This window comes from Hyla sarda, unplaced genomic scaffold (genome assembly GCF_029499605.1).
Source record: "Hyla sarda isolate aHylSar1 unplaced genomic scaffold, aHylSar1.hap1 scaffold_976, whole genome shotgun sequence".
NCBI classification, from domain to species: domain Eukaryota; kingdom Metazoa; phylum Chordata; class Amphibia; order Anura; family Hylidae; genus Hyla; species Hyla sarda.
In genome coordinates, this window is record NW_026611006.1 from 42,966 (window position 1) to 50,268 (window position 7,303).

Consider the following 7,303-nt stretch of genomic DNA (forward strand, 5'->3'; position numbering starts at 1 on the left):
GTCCCTGCAGGACCTGCTCCAGTGTGGCTGGGACGTCAGGGAGGAGCTGGAGGAGACCAAAAAGAGCTTGAAAAGGCACTTTGAGGAGGAATCCAAGCAAATCGTCTTTCGTTCCAAGGTGGAGAACCTGGAGAAGGGTGAGAAATGTAACTTTCTTTTTCAGGAAGCTCCATGCCGGCCACACGCCCCTGACTGAGCTACGAGATGAGACCGGACACATGAGGAGCGGCAAGGAGGAAGTGATGGGGGTCGTCCACGACTTCTACAGCAACCTCTACGCCCCCAAGTCATCCGACCCCGAAGCCGCCGAGAGGTTCCTGTCAGGTGTCACTAACGTTGTTGATCCCGCAGGTGCGGCTGCTATGGACGATCCCTTGACGGTGGGGGAGCTGCTCTCTGCCGCTAAATCCTTTAAGCCCGGCAGGACCCCGGGCAGTGACGGTCTCCCGGCCGAGCTCTACGTAGCGCTGGGTGACCTGATCTGTCCGGACCTGTTGGAGGTGTACGAGGAGATGGTGGTGGGGGGCAGAATGCCTCCGTCGTTGAGGGAAGGGATGATCACGATCTTGTATAAGCGGAAGGGGGAGAGATGTGACCTGAAAAACTGGCGTCCCATCTCTCTCCTGAACGTGGACTACAAGATCCTCGCCAAGGTGCTGGCCAACAGGCTGAAACCTGTCATGGGGCAGATCGTCCATCCGGACCAGACCTGCAGCATTCCTGGCCGCAGGATTGCTGACAGCCTTGCCCTTGTGAGAGACACGGTCCATTACATCCAGGACCGCGGGGGCCACGCCGCCCTGGTCAGCTTAGATCAGGAGAAGGCGTTCGACCGTGTCTCCCACGCATTCATGGACAGGGTTTTGCGCAGGCTGGGTCTGGGGAAGATGTTTTGCTCTTTTGTTAACGTTATGTATTTTGACATTTACAGCACGGTGTTGGTGAACGGCTGGAAGACTGACCCCTTTTCTATTCTTTCAGGGGTTAGACAAGGCTGCCCTCTTTCACCTCTCCTTTTTGTTTGTGTTATAGAGCTCTTCGCTGAGACTATCCGGCAGAATGGAGAGATCAGAGGGATCACCGCACCAGGACCAGATCGCCACGAGGTCAAGTGCTCGCTCTACATGGACGACGTGATCGTCTTCTGCGCTGACCAGCGTTCGGTGACTGCACTCGTCCAGACCTGCGAGGACTTCGGCAGAGCTTCGGGGGCAAAAGTCAACTGCGGGAAGTCGGAGGCCATGCTCTTCGGGGAATGGCACCTGGCTTCTTCCGCCCCCTTCCCCTTTACTGTTAAGCCGGACTTCATTCAAATTCTTGGAGTCTGGTTCGGGAAGGAAGGAGCGGCCCTTAAGTCTTGGCAAGACCGACTAGGAAGGATAAACTCGAAGATCGGATTGTGGAGCTCCAGAAAGCTCACGATGGAAGGCAAGGCACTTGTCCTGCGGAGTGAAGTTTTGCCTGTGCTCCAATATACCGCACAGGCCTGGCCTCCCCATACCACCGTTTGCAAGGCCATCACCCGGACAGTGTTTGGCTTTGTCTGGGGCAAAATGGACAGAGTCAAGAGGACCGTGATGTACAAGGAACCCCGCAAGGGTGGGAAGGGAATACCCGACATCCCCGCTCTGCTGAGGGCCTCCTTTGCATGTGTCACGGTGCAGCGGACTCTTGTTGAAAAGACTGGCTCAGCGGGCAGGTCCATGTCTCGCTTGCTTCTCATGCCCCTCTGGAGACAGCTGGGCTGGGACAAGTGGGACAGCTCCATCCCTTACAACTGGAACACTCCCTGGTTCTATGGGGATGTTGTCCGGTTTGTGAGGGAGCACCAGCTGGAAGGACTGAAACCCGACCTATGGAAGCCGAAGACAATCCACAAGCTCATCCGAGCTAAGGACTTGACCGAGCTGGTTCCGGGACTCCCCGCAGCCACTGCAGAGACAGTTTGGAACAATGTGGCCTCAAAGCGGCTTACCAATGGACACAAGGACTTGTCGTGGATGGCCTTCATGGGAGGTCTCTCTCTCAGGTCATTCATGCATGCCCGCAACCTGTGCAAGACCCGGTACTGCCCTAGTTGCCCCTATGTGGAGGAAACATCTTTCCATGTGTTTTGGCAGTGCCCCTTTGCACAGGGTCTGTTGGACGCCCTAGAACATGAACTCAGAGACTCAGTGCCCAGGAGCTGCCTATCGTACCATTCGGTGCTTTACGGCCTGTTCCCTGGGACCCACGACGTGGAGGCCATCCAGGAGGCCTGGCGCCTTATGAACTGTTTTAAGGACGCAGTGTGGCTTGCCAGGAACCGCCTCGTGATCAACAGGGAAAACATGTCCGTCCGGGACTGCCGCAGGTTCATCAAGAACCTGCTTAGAGACTATTCCATCTTGAACAGCTCGTCCGTTGATGAGGAAGAAGAGGAGTGAAGACCCCTCTACTTCTCCCATGTCTCCCTGAAGATACAGCCCAACAGTTTGGCCCTGTGATCCGCCCCCTCCCTACCCCCACATAGTCGCCCACACCCCTACCCCGATCACAGATTGTATTATTTGGTTTTTGTTTGATCTCTTGTGCCTTTCTATTGCAGGATTGAGCTGAATGTTAGAGTAGCATGGTGTGCGATGTATAGCTTAGGGAACCTTTGCTGTGTATTGTACTATCATGCTTTGTGTGACTGTAATTTATTGTACGACTTGTAATGACTGAACGGAAATAAAGCTCTTTCAATCAAAAAAATCTGTTCTTATCAGTTTAATATCTGATACGTCCCCTATCTGGGGACCATATATTAAATGGATTTTTGAGAACGGGGGCCGATTTCGAAGCTTGCTTCCGTCGCCCTATGCATTGACCCGATATGGCAGTATCTTCGGGTACAGTGCACCACCCCCTTACAGGGTTAAAAAGAAAGATTCCTACTTTCATTGCTACCTGCTTGCTGGCTAGCCAGCTAGCCAGCCCTGTGGGCCTTGCTGCTGCTGCAGCCAAAAAACAAAAGGTGCTGCTGCTGCTGCTTGTGTCTGGCCGCTGTTGGAGCGTCCAGGCACAGGACTTCTGCTGCTGCTGACTAAATGGCCTCCTTAATTGGATCATCTGAGCAGCCAGCACACCTGTGCAGGTAGGGCATGACATGATAGGCAGCTGCCTTAAAGCGGGTGGGTGCTGAATGTTCCTAATTGACATAACATGGGGGGTCTCCTGGCTGTTCACACAGGTGTGTCATTGCTGTACATTGACCATGCATTGCTTCTGTGGTATTGCAAAGGCAAAGACAAATGCTTCCAGCCATCCATTGCACTAATGGATTGGTCATCAGCTGGCTGTCTATGTCCCGCATCAATATAGACCAAAGTACAGAGGGTTAGGCTATGCTATTGTGCACCTACCTAATGCATCAGAAGGTGCGAGGCCCTTGCTAAATTCTGTGCACAGACTTTGAGATCTATGCTTTAGACTGTATCTAAACCTGCTCCAACATGGACTGACATTCTGGCCTACTTTCAGCTGATGCGACTTGTCTGTCGCTGAACAGTCGCTTTTTATGTATTCAGCACCTATGTATAATGTTGTAAAAATGCTCTAGAAGCTAAAGTCGCAAAAATGTCACACATATTTGGCCTGCAACTTTCTGTGCGACAAATTCAGACAGGAAAAATCAGTATAAATCCTTAGAAAATTATCCCCCAGTATCTCCATCTGCTGGCGGTATTGAATAAGCATTGCTGCACTGATAGGGTATGCATTAGACGAAAAAAAAAGAAGAAAAAGAAGAATAATACGCCGAGAAAAGAGGCGAAAAGGAGAAAAACGTGAAAAAACATGAAAAAAAAGTAAGAGGAAGAGAAGGGAAAAAAAGGTGGAAATGGGTTTAGAAGTGATTTCGGCGGAGAAATATATATATATATATATATATATATATACGCACACACACACACACATATATATAAACGTATTCTCCGTTGAGATATTGCAGCCGCTGCTGTGTCCAGGCCCAGGAGCCTTAGCACTGTGCTGTGATGTCACTCAATACCACTGACATCACTAGGTGTAAACAACATCTCACCTTTGCTGTGTATGTGACTATGGAGCTGGTTGGTGATGTCGTCTATTATGGCCTTCATAGAAGTAACAGGAGATTGTTGCATCCATCTATACAGGCCTACCTCCTCCCCTACAGCCTGCCTGTCCATCTCCAAAAATACCCTTTTTAATAATTATACGCTCCTCCTTTGCATTGAAAAAAAGCAAACAAAAAAAGTTGCCAGATGTGGCCATCCTTTCATCCATTTGCCCTTCTACATCTATTTTCCCAAACCATGTACTCATACTGTTATTATGCCGCCAAGTAATTAGACTACCAGGCCCAAAAATTATGGATTATAAAAGGATAGCAGCATTAGTGAAAAATACACATTTTGAACCCAAAAACCCATTTGAATTTTTAAGTTCAAAATACAGGCCTACCTCCTCCCCTTCAGCCTGCCTGTCCATCTCCAAAAATACCCTTTTTAATAATTATACGCTCCTCCTTTGCATTGAAAAAAAGCAAACAGTAAAGTTGCCAGATGCGGCCATCCTTTCATCCATTTGTCCTTCTGCATCTATTTTCCCAAACCATGCACTCATTATGTCGCCAAGTTGTTAGACTACCTGGCCCAAAAATTATGGATTATAAAAGGGTAGCAGCATAAGGGAACATTACCGTGTTTATCGGGGTGTACAACACACCGGCCTATAACAAGCACCCTCATTTTACCAAGGATATTTGAGTAAAAAAAAGTTTTTACCCAAATATCCTTCATTAAATGAGGGTGCGTGTGTGTGCATGTGTATACCCCGATACACTGCTTCTCAACCCACAGAGCCCCCAGGAAAGGCAGGGGGAGAGAGGCCGTCGCTGCCTGCTTCTCTTTCCCTGCCTTTCCTGGGGTCTAGAGTCCTGCTACCGCCGCTTCTCTCCCCCTGCTATCGGCGCCGCTGCTCCTTCTCTCTCCATGGCTATCGGTGCCGCTGTCCCATTGCCAGCGCCGATAGCCAGGGGGAGAGAAGCGGCGTCGGCAATGGGGCAGCGGCACCGATAGCCAGGGGGAGATAAGGGGCAGCGGCACCCATTGCCGTCGCCGCTGCCCCGTTGCCTCCCCCATCCCTAGTTGTATAATTACCTGTTGCCGGGGTCGGGTCCGCGCTGCTTCAGGCCTCAGGTGTGCGTCCCCTGCATCATTGCTATGCGTTGCGAGACGCAATGACGAGTGACGTCACTCGTCATTGCGCCTCGCCATGCAGCGCATAGCTCCTCCTTTGCATTGAAAAAAGCAAACAGTAAAGTTGCCAGATGCGGCCATCCTTTCATCCATTTGTCCTTCTGCATCTATTTTCCCAAACCATGCACTCATACTGTTATTATGTCGCCAAGTAATTAGACTACCAGGCCCAAAAATTATGGATTATCAAAGGATAGCAGAATTAGTGAAAAATACACATTTTGAACCCAAAAACCCATTTGAGTTTTTAAGTTCAAAATACAGGCCTACCTCCTCCCCTACAGCCTGCCTGTCCATCTCCAAAAATACCCTTTTTAATAATTATACGCTCCTCCTTTGCATTGAAAAAAAGCAAACAGTAAAGTTGCCAGATGCGGCCATCCTTTCATCCATTTGTCCTTCTGCATCTATTTTCCCAAACCATGCACTCATACTGTTATTATGTCGCCAAGTAATTAGACTACCTGGCCCAAAAATTATGGATTATAAAAGGATAGCAGCATAAGGGAAAAATACATATTTTGAACCCAAAAACCCATTTGAGTTTTTAAGTTCAAAATACAGGACTACCTCCTCCCCATCAGCCTGCCTGTCCATCTCCAAAAATACCCTTTTTTAATAATTAAGCACTCTTCATTTGCTTTGGAAAAACAAACAGTTAAGTTGCCATATGCTGCTATCCTTTCATCGATTTGTGCTTCTACACCTATGTTCCCAAACCATCATACACTCATACTGTTTTCACTTTGCCAAGTTATCGGACAACCTGGCCCCAAAATTATTGATTATAAAAGGATAGCAGCATAAGGGAAAAATACACATTTTGAACCCAAAAAGCCATTTGAGTTTTTAAGTTCAAAATACAGGCCTACCTCCTCCCCTACAGCCTGCCTTTCCATCTCCAAAAATACCCTTTTTAATAATTATAAGCTTCTCCTTTGCATTGAAAAAAAGCAAACAGTTAAGTTCCAAGATGCGGTCATCCTTTCATCCATTTGTCCTTCTGCATCTATTTTCCCAAACCATGCACTCATACTGTTATTATGTCACCAAGTAATTAGACTACCTGGCCCAAAAATTATGGATTATAAAAGGGTAGCAGCATAAGGGAACATTACCGTATTTATCGGGGTGTACCACGCATCCGCCTATAACACACACCCTCATTTTATCAAGGATATTTGGGTAAAAGAATTTTTTACCCAAATATACTTCATAAAATGAGGGTGCCTGTGTGTGCATGTGTATACCCCGATACACTGCTTCTCACCCCACAGAGCCCCCAGGAAAGGCAGGGGGAGAGAGGCCGTCGCTGCCTGCTTCTCTCCCCCTGCCTTTCCTGGGGTCTAGAGCCCTGCTACCGCCGCTTCTCTCCCACTGCTATCGGCGCCGCTGCCCCTTCTCTCCCCCTGGCTATCGGTGCCGCTGTCCCATTGCCAGCGCCGATAGCCAGGGGGAGAGAAGCTGTGTCGGCAATGGGGCAGCTGCAGCGATAGCCAGAGGGAGATAAGGGGCAGCGGCACCCATTGCCGTCGCCGCTTCCCCGTTGCCTCCCCCATCCCTAGTTGTATAATTACCTGTTGCCGGGGTCGGGTCCACGCTGCTTCAGGCCTCCGGTGTGCGTCCCCTGCATCATTGCTATGCGTTGCGAGACGCAATGACGAGTGATGTCACTCGTCATTGCGCAGCGCCATGCAGCGCATAGCAACGACGCAGGGGATGCACCCCGGAGTCCTGAAGCAGCGCTGACCCGACCCCAGCAACAGGTAATTATACAACCGGGGATGGGGGAGGCAACAGGGAAGCGGCGCCGGCAAAGGGTGCCGCTGCCCCTTCTTTCTTTCTTTCTACCTCCTCCCCTACAGCCTGCCTGTCCATCTCCAAAAATACCCTTTTTAATAATTATACGCTCCTCCTTTGCATTGAAAAAAAAGCAAACAGTAAAGGTGCCAGATGCGGCCATCCTTTCATCCATTTGTCCTTCTGCATCTATTTTCCCAAACCATGCACTCATACTGTTATTATGTTGCCAAGTAATTAGA

At 49.4% G+C, this 7,303-nt stretch overlaps 1 pseudogene; it reads left to right on the top strand.

The window, feature by feature from the left end:
- Nucleotides 1-2,716: 2,716 nt before the first annotated feature.
- LOC130351437 (U2 spliceosomal RNA) lies at nucleotides 2,717-2,889 on the top strand (annotated as a pseudogene).
- Nucleotides 2,890-7,303: the final 4,414 nt, after the last annotated feature.